We start from the raw sequence: 14,999 nt of genomic DNA, 5'->3' as shown, positions 1-14,999 counted from the left end.
AAATGGAAGGTTGAATGGCAGCATATTGAGATCAAACGTGTACTGCCAAAATAAGCACTCCCCCTAAATTGTGAAGGTAAATTTAAACTGGTGAGTATAGATTTATTATTGCTAAATCCACATCTATATACCTTGAAGATTACATGTATATTGAAGGCAGATAAGAACGAAGAATAGTAACCAGACACGGGCCAATTCATGTAATGATGAGAATCAGTGTATAAAGAGGGAATATATATTCAGTGAGAAAAAAATTGTTAAAGTGAAGTTTATAGTTAGTTGAACGTGTTGGTTAAAAAGTAACATCTAAAACTCAAAACAATACATTCACATTTATAAGTAACTGAAGTTAACTACAACTCATGCCCCTGCCATGCACAGTGTTGTCATCAATGATGTCATTTTAGAAGTCACATTGATCTCATAAAATATGCCACATGTGGTGTAATATGTGATGTCATTAGCATTCATTCAAAATAGCTTTAGGTATGTCACAGTTTGGTCATGAATGCAGAATGCTAGCGCTTTAGTTGTTCATTAGAACACTGTGGGAAGCAGCAGTAAAACACCAGGAAATCAATTGACAAGCGGTTGCTGCGGTACGCGTTTTACTCAGAATATCACACTTTACTGCCTTATGGCTGAGAAAGATAATGTGAACTTAAGAAAATATGCCGTCATTTTAGCTTCTGGAGCACCTTCAAACCCTCTATGAGAAAACCATGTGAGAAAACGGTTTTCTTTTCAGTTCAGTTCAAAAGCTTTATTCGAAATGTTAAAAACAATTCATAAAAGCATACATACAATCAGGAAAACAGAAAAATTAATTCTTGTTACAAAAACAGTATAAACGACATATGGGAATTATAAGTTCAGTAATAAATAGAGCATAACCTCGAGCGGAACCGTTGTATCATCATTATCCAGGGATCGCAATTTATTATATGATTCTCTCGATTTTCTTATGCCCCACTTTAATAAAAGGGGCCGTAATATTTGTCGCCTTGGAAGTGCGTATAAAGTGCAATATAAAGTGCAGTGAATAATGGATTGGACTAGATAAGACCCAACTAAAAATAGTTTGGCATGTAAGCAGTTAAAGAAATAAAAACCCCAATACACAGAATCCCCCCTTTTCACCCGCTGTTATTGTGATTCGGTGCTCGAGGGCCAGGATAAAAGTCATGGAGGTCCCAGATACGAATGGAGCCATCACCAAGTTTTGGCTTGATAGAACGCAAATAGGGGGCAGTATTCCTGTCCTTAAACCTAACCAGAATCAGGTCCCCCGGAACATTTTTGGGCAGATGACCAAGCCACCCCACCCTTCTGACGCTCTGTATCCCACCGTCTAGCAGTGAAGGTAGTGGTCTATTGTTTTGGAGCCAGTATATGGCTTTGTTCAAAAGGTCCCGATGCAGTTCACGTTTTCCTGGTCGGAGAGCAGGGACCCCAGAGAGAATGGTGACATATGGGGCTGCTACGGGGGGTAAATCGATGCAGTGTCTTCTATCTAGTGCGATCACAGGTGCTCTTTGAGGGACATGCTCGTGAATACGGGTGATATTGTGATCACTTTGAGTCGGTGGTGTAACAGGGGAATCACATGTTTGTAAAATCCTGGGAGCATTGTCTGTAGGCCTTTTGTGGGTATTAGTGGGGGGAGAGCGTATGGGAGTAACAGTGATTCTAGTCGGTGGGTATGACTGAGATACCGTTTGTTCAATCCTGCACAGTCTATCTCCCAAATCATGTATTTTAGCAACCAGTGGAGAAAGAGCAGTAACAAGCAGTCGCTCGATTTGGGCCAGAAGAGACGATTGTAGGGGGGATCGAGACTCAGTCTTGTCCACAGGTGATGAGGCTGTACTGGGTCCGGGTACTGTGAGGCTGCAATTGGTAAGTGGAGGGAGGGTGGTAGCGGGGGAAGCCTGGGGGGAGCAGGTAGTTTGAGCAGTGTCTCGAGACACTATGGGGGGGGATAGAGCATCCGGGATGTAATGTGTGCCACAGAGGGCATTCAGTTCTTCCCAGATGGACATTGAAGTTGAGTGACTGTGTACAGTTATCCTGATGATAGCTATCGGCAGTTCAAGGCAATAGGGATGGAAGTAGAGGAGCTTGACTGTACCTTATCCAAAGCAGGAGCCAGAGGGGGTGGCCCGTCCCGTCCTCCTCGTGCCTCTGAGGGCCACAGAGGGCCCGCCCTTTGCCCGGGCTTAGCCCGGCGCAGACCCGCGCGCGTCCCGCGACGCGGAGGGAGTGTCCAGTACAAGTAGCGCCTCCGGGCGCGCTGTGGCCGGAAACCGGAAGTCGGAAGTGGGCGAAAAGCACCCTGGGAGCTGTAGTCTCCAGCCGCAAGGTGGAAAGCGGCGGCGGCGAGACTACAGCGTCAGGAGCCCAGGAGCCCAGGAGCAAGAGAACCAGCGTCTGCCCACTGGTAGGTGTCCCTCCAAATGCTGATACAGCCCCCGCTCCACCGAGGGAGCGTCCAGTACAAGTAGCGCCTCCGGGCGCGCTGTGGCCGGAAACCGGAAGTCGGAAGTGGGCGAAAAGCACCCTGGGAGCTGTAGTCTCCAGCCGCAAGGTGGAAAGCGGCGGCGGCGAGACTACAGCGTCAGGAGCCCAGGAGCCCAGGAGCAAGAGAACCAGCGTCTGCCCACTGGTAGGTGTCCCTCCAAATGCTGATACAGCCCCCGCTCCACCGAGGGAGCGTCCAGTACAAGTAGCGCCTCCGGGCGCGCTGTGGCCGGAAACCGGAAGTCGGAAGTGGGCGAAAAGCACCCTGGGAGCTGTAGTCTCCAGCCGCAAGGTGGAAAGCGGCGGCGGCGAGACTACAGCGTCAGGAGCCCAGGAGCCCAGGAGCAAGAGAACCAGCGTCTGCCCACTGGTAGGTGTCCCTCCAAATGCTGATACAGCCCCCGCTCCACCGAGGGAGCGTCCAGTACAAGTAGCGCCTCCGTGCGCGCTGTGGCCGGAAACCGGAAGTCGGAAGTGGGCGAAAAGCACCCTGGGAGCTGTAGTCTCCAGCCGCAAGGTGGAAAGCGGCGGCGGCGAGACTACAGCGTCAGGAGCCCAGGAGCCCAGGAGCAAGAGAACCAGCGTCTGCCCACTGGTAGGTGTCCCTCCAAATGCTGATACAGCCCCCGCTCCACCGAGGGAGCGTCCAGTACAAGTAGCGCCTCCGGGCGCGCTGTGGCCGGAAACCGGAAGTCGGAAGTGGGCGAAAAGCACCCTGGGAGCTGTAGTCTCCAGCCGCAAGGTGGAAAGCGGCGGCGGCGAGACTACAGCGTCAGGAGCCCAGGAGCCCAGGAGCAAGAGAACCAGCGTCTGCCCACTGGTAGGTGTCCCTCCAAATGCTGATACAGCCCCCGCTCCACCGAGGGAGCGTCCAGTACAAGTAGCGCCTCCGGGCGCGCTGTGGCCGGAAACCGGAAGTCGGAAGTGGGCGAAAAGCACCCTGGGAGCTGTAGTCTCCAGCCGCAAGGTGGAAAGCGGCGGCGGCGAGACTACAGCGTCAGGAGCCCAGGAGCCCAGGAGCAAGAGAACCAGCGTCTGCCCACTGGTAGGTGTCCCTCCAAATGCTGATACAGCCCCCCTTTTTCTTTTAAACATTTTTCATCAAATCCCAGCAGAGTCAGCATTTGTTACAGGATAAAATCGCCTTAGAACATATCACAATTTTAAAAATTAGTATGGTACCACCAACGCATGTTTATATATTGACTAACATTTGTTATTGACATTTATATGTGCTACTTTTTGTGACCCTGAAATTTGCCATTCAATACAACGCCTTTCAAGGGAGACCCTTTGCCAGAGTCTTGTTGTGGCTTCCACAACATGTTGTCCATGTTATTACCGACCAACCAAACCAGTGAGAGTCCCTTTGGGACCCCCCACAAACCCACTGAGGTCAGGGTGTCCTCACCCTGCTCCTTTCAAAAAAATCAGGAAGCGGGACCATGTCCCTGAGTACCTGTACTGGATGCAACAACATATGGTTCGGGCTGTGGTAAGCCAAACAGAATTGAATAGCCCCCAAAAAAGTTGCCAGTCGGAGCATATCAGAACTTTAATCCCTTGATGACCCCCTAGAGCACCTAACCCTAAATTGCTAAAATAAAAAAGGCTTTATGGATATATCAGTGACAATATTAGTGTTTTGGTGCTAAAAAAACTTTTTTAATCCACCAGTTGTAGTTAGCTATGCTACAACTATAACTTACGCCCCAACCATGCAATTATTATGACTTCACATTTCACATCACTCATAACATGTCCTATCACATTATTTATGACATCACTGATGATATCTCACATGTCGTTAACATTATTGTTGTCACTGACACATTCACCTAATAATAATGTTACTGTAACCTTTGGTTTTTTGGTGAATATTTAAGGTAATTTTTAAAAACAAAAACAGATCTTTTTATCACACCTAACTATAACATTCCAAAAAAGAAGTTCACCTCAGCTCCTACCTCTAAAGTTATTCCTCAAGCACGACCGAGAAAAAAGGGTGATCCCAAAATGCTTTCCTCCCCATGTAAATAACATAGGGAAAATTATGCAATGCTACAGCAAAAACGGCTAAAAAGAATTACACCAGACTGAGCAGATATCTAGATCTTTACCCACGAAGTGTGCTCTTTGTATTTGGTGTAAATATGTTCAGTAGGTAATGAAAAATGAATTTGCAAACTTTAAAGATTTCTAGTACCACGCGACCACCGAAGATTAATGTAATTGTTGTGGGGAGCTGCAGGGAGCACAACAGCCTCCCAGCAATGTTTGAAAAAACCTTGCAGTAAGTCTTCTGGGTCATTGAATACAAGACCCAAAGACATCTTATCATCATTTTTAAAGCACTTCGAGCTGGAGCTATATGCTCTTTAGCTGGAGTGTGGGGAACCCTTCTATGTAGTCCTATGACAGCAATAGATAACCTTTATATAGATGTTGATGTCCCCACCTGACGAAGCCCAAAAAGCCTGACATTTGTATATTGATGTCCTTACCCCTTGACTAAGCCATAAGACTTGCCTCTCTTTATTTTGTGATCTGCATCTGATTCTGGTATAGGTCTGGGATCGTTATTTTGCGAGTCAGTGTCGCATAGGGTCAAATGTGATTTTAGGGTATCACCAAATGCATTTCCGTCTATTTAATGCGTAGTATTTAGCAGTGTCTGTGTGTGTACAATAAGTCGTTTTTCTTTTTACATGAAAGAAAACTTAGTGGACAATAATTTATTGCATGTTATTCTTGTATGAATCTAAGAAGTAGGGGGAGATTAAAGGAATTTTCCAGAATCTGCCTCGTCCTAGTTGCATATATATTAAAAAATAAACTGAAGCCTACTCCGTAGTGTGTGCTAAACCTCCTACAGGGAGAAAAAGCTCAAGGCTTTTTCTGTATAACCCTCACCCACCAGGGTTACCCCTTGATGCATGCTTCATCATAGGGTTTTTCCTGTTCCGCTGCGGAACATGACAGGCTGCACCAGTGAGATACACGGGCGCACTGAATGGTATACACCAAATGATGATAAATAGGAGTTGGAGAGGTTTTATTGAGAATTAAAAATGCCTGCAGGATAGGAAAGCAATGCTTTATTCTGTAGCCCAGATGGTACGATTAAAAACGGAAGTAATGTAAAAAGTATGTATGGTTTTAACAATCCTTCTTTCGACATGGTCTACATGTTTCAAGCCACCCTTCACTGTGGCTTTCGTCAGGACCAAGCATTACACTTCCTGATACCACTCGTAGTTAGACTATCCAATAACAACAAAGTTCAGCCACTTCACACACTCTGCATGCGCAAATACACTTTTCACCTACTTGGTTCTATATTCTTTTGGAGAGCACTCAATTTGGCTTCCGTAGCGGCATTTGCATAGGGACGTCCCGATGAAGGCTACCGAGAGATCAGGCAGGTGCTCGATCAGGGTGGAGGGGCAACCCTCATCCTGCTTGATCTCTTGGCAGCCTTTGATATTGTTAATCACAGGCTCCTGCTGGAACGCCTAGCAGAAATCGGGGTCACCGGATCAGAATGGGACCTGCTGAAACCCTTCCTCTGGTCGTGAGCAGTCGGTCCGGCTGGGTGACTTTGTTTCACATCCTTTTTCTCTCGTGTGCGGGCTCCCTCAGGGGTCCTTGCTCAGTCAGACACTTTTTAATGTCTACATCACCCCCTTTGATGACCTAATAAAAACCTATGGCTTCTCCTTGACCTCCTACACTGAGAACACCCTAATTGTCATCTCGCTGGCCAACGACGACACATGAACAGGATCCAGATTCTGTGACTGCATGCAGGCAGTCAACACTTGGATGAACAGGGATTGTCTAAAATTTAATGCAGGAAAGACTGAAGTGATGCTTTTTGAAGACCAACAGGGGCGGCTCCTCCATTAGGGCGGAGAAGCAAGAAGCAGAGACATAAAATGGTAAAAGTACCATTTTATGTTTCTGCTTCTCGCTCTGCGAGAAAGCAGAAGGGTTTGGTTGGGACGCTGCTTAGGGAAGGGGAGGGAGGCTGCCTGCTTCCTGTTCCACGCGACCCGGCCAGGAGCTGTGACAGCACGGGACCCGGGAAGGTAAGATTATATATTTTGTTTAATTGAATCCCCCCCCGCGCAAATTCCCACCCGCGAGTCATAACGGCCGATACTGGAGCCCAAACCTTCTTTTTCAGCCCGTCCTGCTGGCCAGAGGAAATGGGTCCTTTACCAATAACTTGTCAGGAAGACTCAGAACCTTGGTGTTCAGATCAATGCAAACTGAGGTATGCAGATTATAGAAATGCGGTGTTCTCTTCTGCATTTCACACGCTCAGAACTTTAAAAAGATACTACAGTTTATTCCAACACACCTCTAGAAAATTCTTGTTACATCACCAATAATGGCAAAACTAGATCACTGCAATGGCCTACTCCTTACTGCACACCAATACATTCTGCATAAAGTGTAAATGCTGCAAAATGCAGCAACCAGACTCCTTCTAAAGATCCCAAAATAGGGGCAACCCTGCCTGTAGCGATGAGTGTTGTTGATAATGCAGAGCTAAGGGCACCCTCACTCATCTGTTATGGGGCTGTCCTAAGTTGACTTCATTCTGGAATTCTGTGTTGAATGCTATGATGGCCACTACCACACTCAAATCCCCAGGCTCCTGTTATTTACCTTACTAGGACTCCCCAATGCCCTTACATACCCGCTCACGACATGCAGAGGTTGCCATGCTAGTATAGTACTGGGAGCAGCCCATCAAAACATTCTGGGGCACAACCACTACACCAACGCACATAGGATGGCTTCAGTGCTGCTGGCCGGTTCTTGGAATGGAGAGGCTAACCCTCACTCTCTCTACCCAAGATGACTCATATAGAACTATGTGGCAACCATTCATAGCCTTCCTGTCCCAGAAATTCAGGGAACTGACTTTTCCCCGCTACTTGGGGCTACTACGCCTCACAGCACCCGCCCATACAAAAGACAAAGAAGACTCCTCTGAGTGACACTTGTTGGCTACTCTCTTCTTGTATTGTCATATCGCCAGCGGTACCCGAGGAGGGAGGGTTTGTGGTGGAGGATAGGGTTAGTTAGAAAATGTTCGCGCTTTATGGTTGCAATCATTCTGATAAAAGATTTCACAATACAGCGAAGTTCGCTGTTTGAGAGGGCATGTAAAGCTGTAACAATAAAACAAATTTCCTGGCAGCCACACAAATTTGGAATGCTCTGCAGCTGCACATCAGGGGTGCACCCAACCTATTGGCTTTCAGGAAACCCATGAAGACCTGGCTTTTTAACACTCTGTAAGTTCCTGGTTCTTCTCATTTCCTCTTCTTCCTGCCTTAAAGCCAACACCAAGACACCTTTTGGTATTCAAGAGCTTTAGAAAACCTATTAATATTAACTTGGTACTATATTCTGTGATACCTGTAACGTAATAAGCCTGCTACATAATATGGCACAATTATGTGAAACAAAAAACACTTCACACCAGTATAATAGGCATGGAGCATCATGCATCATCATGTTGAGACTAGTGAGGTTACCTGAGTGTCCCTGGTGACACAGAGATGGTGGCCAAAGCCCACATACCTCCCAATCATTCAAAGTATAGACATTGGGTCACCATCAATGGGCAGAATGTGGAGGCGCTGAGGGACACAGACAGTCAGGTGTCATTTGGTGTCCTCAGAGCAGGTGATACCAATACACTCCACCAGGCTCTGGCAGCAGACAACCAGAAGAGCCACTACCCTGTGGCTCTAGTTCCCTTTAATTGGGGAAGGTGGGGGGGGTTGGGTCTTCTGAAAGTTGCAGTGAGCCTGGCTTTGCCTGTGGACTGTCTGTTAGGGAATGACTTGGAGCACTATGCCTGGAGGGAAGTGGAGCTCAGGTCACAATGGAAATGTTAGGGTTGTCTGAGTGGGCCAGTGCGACCACCAGGTCCATGGCTGCCCGGGAGGGGAGTCAAGAAGATCCATAGCCTGGGTAGCTACCAGGAAAGGGAAGGGCGAGGGGCATGAGAAACCAGCCCGATAATGTCTCCCAGCACAGGTGGATGAGGCACCGGTGGAGGCCCGCCAAAGGCCTACTGAGGAGGACATTGCTTCCCTTGGTACCATGGCTAAACTTGCTGGTTGGAAAGTGGATGGAGGGCCCACCAGGGAGGAGTATTGTAAGGCAGAGAAGGAGTACTCAACTGTTGAGGACCTGAGGCAGCAAGTTGAAGCTGAGGAAGCTGGTGACACCTCTGGAAATCACCTTTAATATTGGGAGAATGATCTCCAGTATAGTGAGCCTGAGACTCCTGAGCATAGGGCAAGTTGTGAGTTGATGGTTCTGCAATGTTACAGGGCCTTCCTACTGGGGCTGGCTCAGGGGATATCCCTGGCAGGACATCTGGGGCAGGAAAATACATTTGACAGACTTGTCACCTACTTTTATTGGCCCCGGATTAGGACAACCACTGCTGGCTTTTGTAGGACTTGACTCACCTACCAGGCTAGTGGGAAGACTGGGAAAAAGCTAAACGCTCCCCTGACTCCCATGCCTGTTGTTGGTACACCCCTTGAGAGGCTGAGAATTGATATTATATGACCTTTGGACCGCTAGACCTCCTTAGGCAATAGGTTTGTCCTAGTCTTGGTGGGCCATGCCACTAGGTACCCAGAGGCCAGCCCTCTGAAGTCCATTACTGCACCTGCAGTGGCTAGGGTCCTAATGGGATTTTTAACCAGACCTGGATTCCACATTGGCATGGTGTCAGACAGGGGCACCAACTTCATATCTGCATACATGAAGTTTATGTGGAAGAAGTGTGGAGTTACCTAGAAGTTCTCCACACCCTACCATCCACAAACAAATGGGCTTATTGACAGATTCAACAAGACCCTTAAAGGCATGATTATGGGCCTGCCTACACCCATGAGGCAGAAGTGGGATGTTCTCCTGCCATGCCTGCTTTTTGCTAACAGAGAGGTGCCACAGAAAGGAGTGTGCTTTAGCCCAGTTAAACATGTGTAGGGCTACCCTGTAAGAGGACCTCTCAGTCTGGTCAAGCAAGGGTGGGAGCCAGCTCCCATGAACCTCACACCCCAAGAAGGTGGTTAGGTGCATACCAACCCTCGGGAAACAGATGGCCACGTTCTGGAAGAAAGCTTCCAAGGATTTGGAGGTCAGCCAGGAGGTTATGAAGCAGTGGTATAACCATAGAGTAACATCTATGGAGTTTCAACCTAAGCGGAAAGTGTGGGTGAAGCCAATGGGGCCTAGGGCTTTCTGGAATCACAGGACTGGGCGATATGAGGTGTTAGAGAGAAAGGGGGAGTCCACCGAACTGGTGGATCTCAAGAACCCCTTAACGGTACTTCATCCCAACTGCCTCAAACTCAGCTTTCAGAGGTCTGAGATCACCCTGCTGATGGTGAAAGAGGGAGGAGAAGGAGAGTGTACCTCTCCCTGACCTGCTGTCATCTAACGAGAAGGATGGGTTAGTAGTGGGTGTTAACCTCTTACTTACACTGACCCTAGAGCAGCAGAGGGACTGTCACCAGTTACTGGAACAGTTCGCTCCCTATTTTTCCTCACACCATACACTTTTGTACCTAGGCTATACATAATGGGGGCAGCCTGCCTATCAAATGCAAAATGTGCCAGCTGTCTGACAAAGTGATGGCCAGCATCAAAGCAGAAGCCACTAAGAGGCTGGAATTGAGGGCTAATTGAGCCCTCCGGTAGTCCCTGGTCCAGCCCAGTAGTGCTGGTACCAAAGGCGGCCCCACCAAGCACCTCCAAATAACTCAAATTCTGTGTTGAAAACCAAAGACTACCCTAGTCACAAAGACTGATGCACACCTCATGCCCGAGCACATAAGCTCATTGATAGGTTAGGGGTTGCCAAGTTCCTGTACCTTTTTGCTTTGACTTCAGGGTTCTGGAAGATTGCCCTGACCAAGGAAGCTAAAAAGAGGCCAGCCTTCTCTGCCCAAGAGGGCCACTCTCAGTTTAAAGTGGTGCCCTTTGGATTAAAAAATGCCCATGCCACCTTTCAGAGGCTGCTGAGCTGGGTTTTTGCTGGGATGTATGCCTTTAAGTGCTGCTTATTTAGACAACATAGCTGTCTTCAGCAGCGCCTGGCAGGACCACCTATTTCACCTGCAGTAAGGGCTTCAGGGCCTGCAACAGACAGTCCTGACTGTTAAGGCCAGTGTGTGCCAGATAGGGAAGGGGTCTGTGATTTACCCTTTATAAATGGTAACCAGTTATACACCAGGACGCTCTACAAAATCAGGGAAGGTACAATTAGCAAACTCTCCAACGGTGCTCCAAGGGGAAGAGGGGTTGGTTACCATACAACCCCACCACAATTCACAAATGCAGATAACAAATGACAAAAGCCCTCCCGAGCACTCAATTCAAAATAATTAATTAGTGTCCATATTTGAAAATTCTTTCTCCAACTCAATAGTATTCCTCAGTTGGCACAGTTCAGTCCTTTCATCCGTGTTCCGTATCCGTGCATCACACAGTTCATATAATCCGTATATTCCAAGATAATATTTATTTATCCAAAGTTTTCAATCCAAAGAAACAGCAACCAACACATGTTTCGTCGTGCATACATCTAGCACTTTGACTTCTTCAGGGCTGCAACCCAAACATTACATAAGCGTAAATTCTAATGCATGTAATTCCACATTACATCAGATGTCTAATTAAACAATAAGTTCATTACAGAGATACTAGAGATAGTACCAAACGAACCATCACCCAGTGCTCTCAGGATAGAACAGAACCTAATTCCCAAGAAAGCCTCACCCAAAGTTAGTGTAAATCACTAGTTACTCTCAAAACTTAAGTACTTCAACAATACAGTAAACTATTATAAAGTATAGTACCCGACATATATTACACTCCATCCATAAACTCGTCAATAATCCGCAAAATCTCTCAAGCACCAGTATTCCCTAGATATAAAAAAATATAAAATCCTTAGTGATTAAACATTCTGGTGCCCCAACACCTTTCCATTAATCATCAAAATTTCTACACTTCACATGTTATCCTAAAATTATCCTAGAGACTTGTAGTTGCCTATTATGCACACAACTGAAATATACATATCACAACCTATCAGTAAACTCATATTTCTCAATTCGTTTTAATCCAACTCAAAATTATGATAGACATAAAGCAAAAAGTGCTGTTATGAAATGTCCTCCTCCGTAGAGCATTACTACTCTTACGATATCAAAATTTCTGTAAACAAAAATATACCCAGTATTCAGATACACATGTAAATAACAATCAAAATTGAGTTAATGTATCTTTAATCCTATCGTTAAGTGTACTTATCATGTTACAATATAATAATCTCACCCCATTCACTCGTATCCCGTTCCGGAAAAAAGGTCGACTGGATATTACAGTAGAACACCGCCCTACCTCAGACCACTCCAATGCTGATGGTCTCTCCAGGTTTTTTGACTCAGTGTAGAGTACTGCCAGGGGGTTGGGTAGTTCTCCCCACTTCCAGCCATGGGGGGAGGACACGTGTTAGACCGGTCAGCCTTAGGGTGGTCTTCCCCCAAACGTTTTGCCTTATCGCCTTCAGTTTTGCTGATCTTATTTTTGTTGGCCTAAGGACTGTGCACACTTTACCACAGCTAACCAGTGCTAAAATGCTTGTGCTCACTCCACCAAAACATGGTAACATTGATTTACACGGTACAAAAGGGGGTGGTGATGGATGGAGCATCTGAACCAATCAAACACTCACACCCAGTCAAAAGATCTGGGTTTAATCCATCACCGTTCTTTAGCCCACTCTGCCACCCCAGTCCAGACATGGCTATATGCAAATCAGTCTGACCCTGTGCCTCATGGGAACAGTCCAGCCCGAACTGCCAAGCCATGCCTTCCCTGGACCGGAAACAAGTTTCCGAGGACCGGTTTCTGGCATTACAGCCGTCTTCAGCCCGGCTTGCTTGAATCCAGTGGTAAAGTAAGCAAGGGACTCACGTCTGAGCATACCCTGCCACACTTATGGCAGCCAAAAGCGGTACAAAAGGGGGTGGTGATGGACGGAGCATCTGAACCAATCAAACACTCACACCCAGTCAAAAGATCTGGGTTTAATCCATCACCGTTCTTTAGCCCACTCTGCCACCCCAGTTCAGACATGGCTATATGCAAATCAGTCTGACCCTGTGCCTCATGGGAACCGTCCAGCCCGAACTGCCAAGCCATGCCTTCCCTGGACCGGAAACAAGCTTCCGAGGACCGGTTTCTGGCGTTAAATTGGCAGGGTATGCTCAGACGTGAGTCCCTTGCTCACTTTGCCACTGGAGTCAAGCAAGCCCGGCTGAAGACGGCTGTAATGCCAGAAACCGGTCCTGGGAAGCTTGATTCCGGTCCAGGGAAGACATGGCTTGGCAGTTCGGACTGGACTGTTCCCATGAGGCACAGGGTCAGACTGATTTGCATATGGCCATGTCTGAACTGGGGTGGCGGAGTGAGCTAAAGAACGGTGATGGATTAAACCCAGATCAGTTGACTGGGGGTGAGTGTTTGCATTGTCAACGCTCCGTCCATCATCACCTTTGGTTTTTCTTTGTTCGCCCTAAGTTGGCAGGGTATGCTCAGACGTGAGTCCCTTGCTCACTTTGCCACTGGAGTCAAGCAGGCCCGGCTGAAGACGGCTGTAATGCCAGAAACCCGTCCTGGGAAGCTTGATTCCGGTCCAGGTATGACAAGGCTTGGCAGTTCGGGCTGGACTGTTCCCATGAGGCACAGGGTCAGACTGATTTGCATATGGCCATGTCTGAACTGGGGTGGCGGAGTGAGCTAAAGAACGGTGATGGATTAAACCCAGATCAGTTGACTGGGGGTGAGTGTTTGTATTGTCAATGCTCCGTCCATCATCACCTTTGGTTTTTCTTTGTTCGCCCTAAGTTGGCAGGGTATGTTCAGACGTGAGTCCCTTGCTCACTTTGCCACTGGAGTCAAGCAAGCCCGGCTGAAGACGGCTGTAATGCCAGAAACCGGTCCTGGGAAGCTTGATTCCGGTCCAGGGAAGACATGGCTTGGCAGTTCGGGCTGGACTGTTCCCATGAGGCACAGGGTCAGACTGATTTGCATATGGCCATGTCTGAACTGGTGTGGCGGAGTGAGCTAAAGAACGGTGATGGATTAAACCCAGATCAGTTGACTGGGGGTGAGTGTTTGTATTGTCAACGCTCCGTCCATCATCACCTTTGGTTTTTCTTTGTTCGCCCTAAGTTGGCAGGGTATGCTCAGACGTGAGTCCCTTGCTCACTTTGCCACTGGAGTCAAGCAAGCCCGGCTGAAGACAGCTGTACTGCCAGAAACCGGTCCTGGGAAGCTTGATTCCGGTCCAGGGAAGACATGGCTTGGCAGTTCGGGCTGGACTGTTCCCATGAGGCACAGGGTCAGACTGATTTGCATATGGCCATGTCTTAACTGGGGTGGCGGAGTGAGCTAAAGAACGGTGATGGATTAAACAGATGAATGACATTACAACGCATGCTTTTACAACGCATGCCTTTACAACGCAGTTTTTACAACGCAAACCTTTACAACGCATAGCGCTTTGGGGAGCTGGATAGTGAATAGTTTAATTTACTATTCCAACTCCAGTCCCCTTGGACACTAGGGAAGGTGTTGGATAGTAAATTAAACTTATTCCCTATCCTAGAGCGCCCCCCAGCGCAATGCGTTGTAATGGTTTGTGTTGTAAAAGTTGCGTCGTAAAGGCACTGCGTGGTAAAAGTTGCGTTGTAAAGGATGTTTCCCGGATTAAACTGAGATCAGTTGACTGGGGGTGAGTGTTTGTATTGTCAACGCTCCGTCCATCATCACCTTTGGGTTTTCCAACATTGATTTATACCCAATTGGCATATGTAATTGAGTCCCTAGTAAATTAAATGCTACGGATGAGTCTGCAGCAATGATTGTGCCACCCACTTAAGTAGCTCTTTAAACATGTCTTTGGGTTGCCACAGCAGACCCTGTGTGTGCAGTTTAAACTGCCATTTCCACCTGGCAAAAAAAACATTTTGCCACGTGCAAATTGTCCTTTTTAATACAGAAACGTAACCCCTTAGGTAAGTCCTGACCAGCCCCAAGGACAGGATGTACTCTATTTAAAAAGTAAAACCTGCACATTTGAGTTTTACATGTCCTTGTAGTGATAAACTCTAAAATCTTCGGTTCACTACTGTAAGGCATATATCTCCCATATGATAAGATTGGAGTTGCATTATTATATCTTATAAGTGTCATTTTCAAATGGAAAGAGATCAGCAACACTTGTTTGGTGTCTTTGGAGTTGGGTTGAAAAGTCCTATTTAGTGGTGAAGTTGGGTTTTCGATCACAATTTTAAAGATGCCACTTTCAAAAATTTGGCATTTTTGGGACCTTAGCCCTTTTGTGCTTATACCTGGCCTGG

General features: G+C 47.2%; 1 protein-coding gene across 4 annotated transcripts in view; it reads right to left on the bottom strand.

Annotated features, from left to right (window-relative positions):
- Nucleotides 1–14,999, bottom strand: part of CHRNA5 (cholinergic receptor nicotinic alpha 5 subunit) — a 245,973-nt gene that overhangs the window by 32,060 nt on the left and 198,914 nt on the right. The window lies entirely within an intron of this gene.

The sequence above is a fragment of the Lissotriton helveticus genome, chromosome 3_2 (genome assembly GCF_964261635.1).
Source record: "Lissotriton helveticus chromosome 3_2, aLisHel1.1, whole genome shotgun sequence".
NCBI lineage: Eukaryota > Metazoa > Chordata > Amphibia > Caudata > Salamandridae > Lissotriton > Lissotriton helveticus.
Note: the sequence above shows the minus strand (reverse complement) of the source record. Positions and strands in the feature narration are given on the sequence as shown.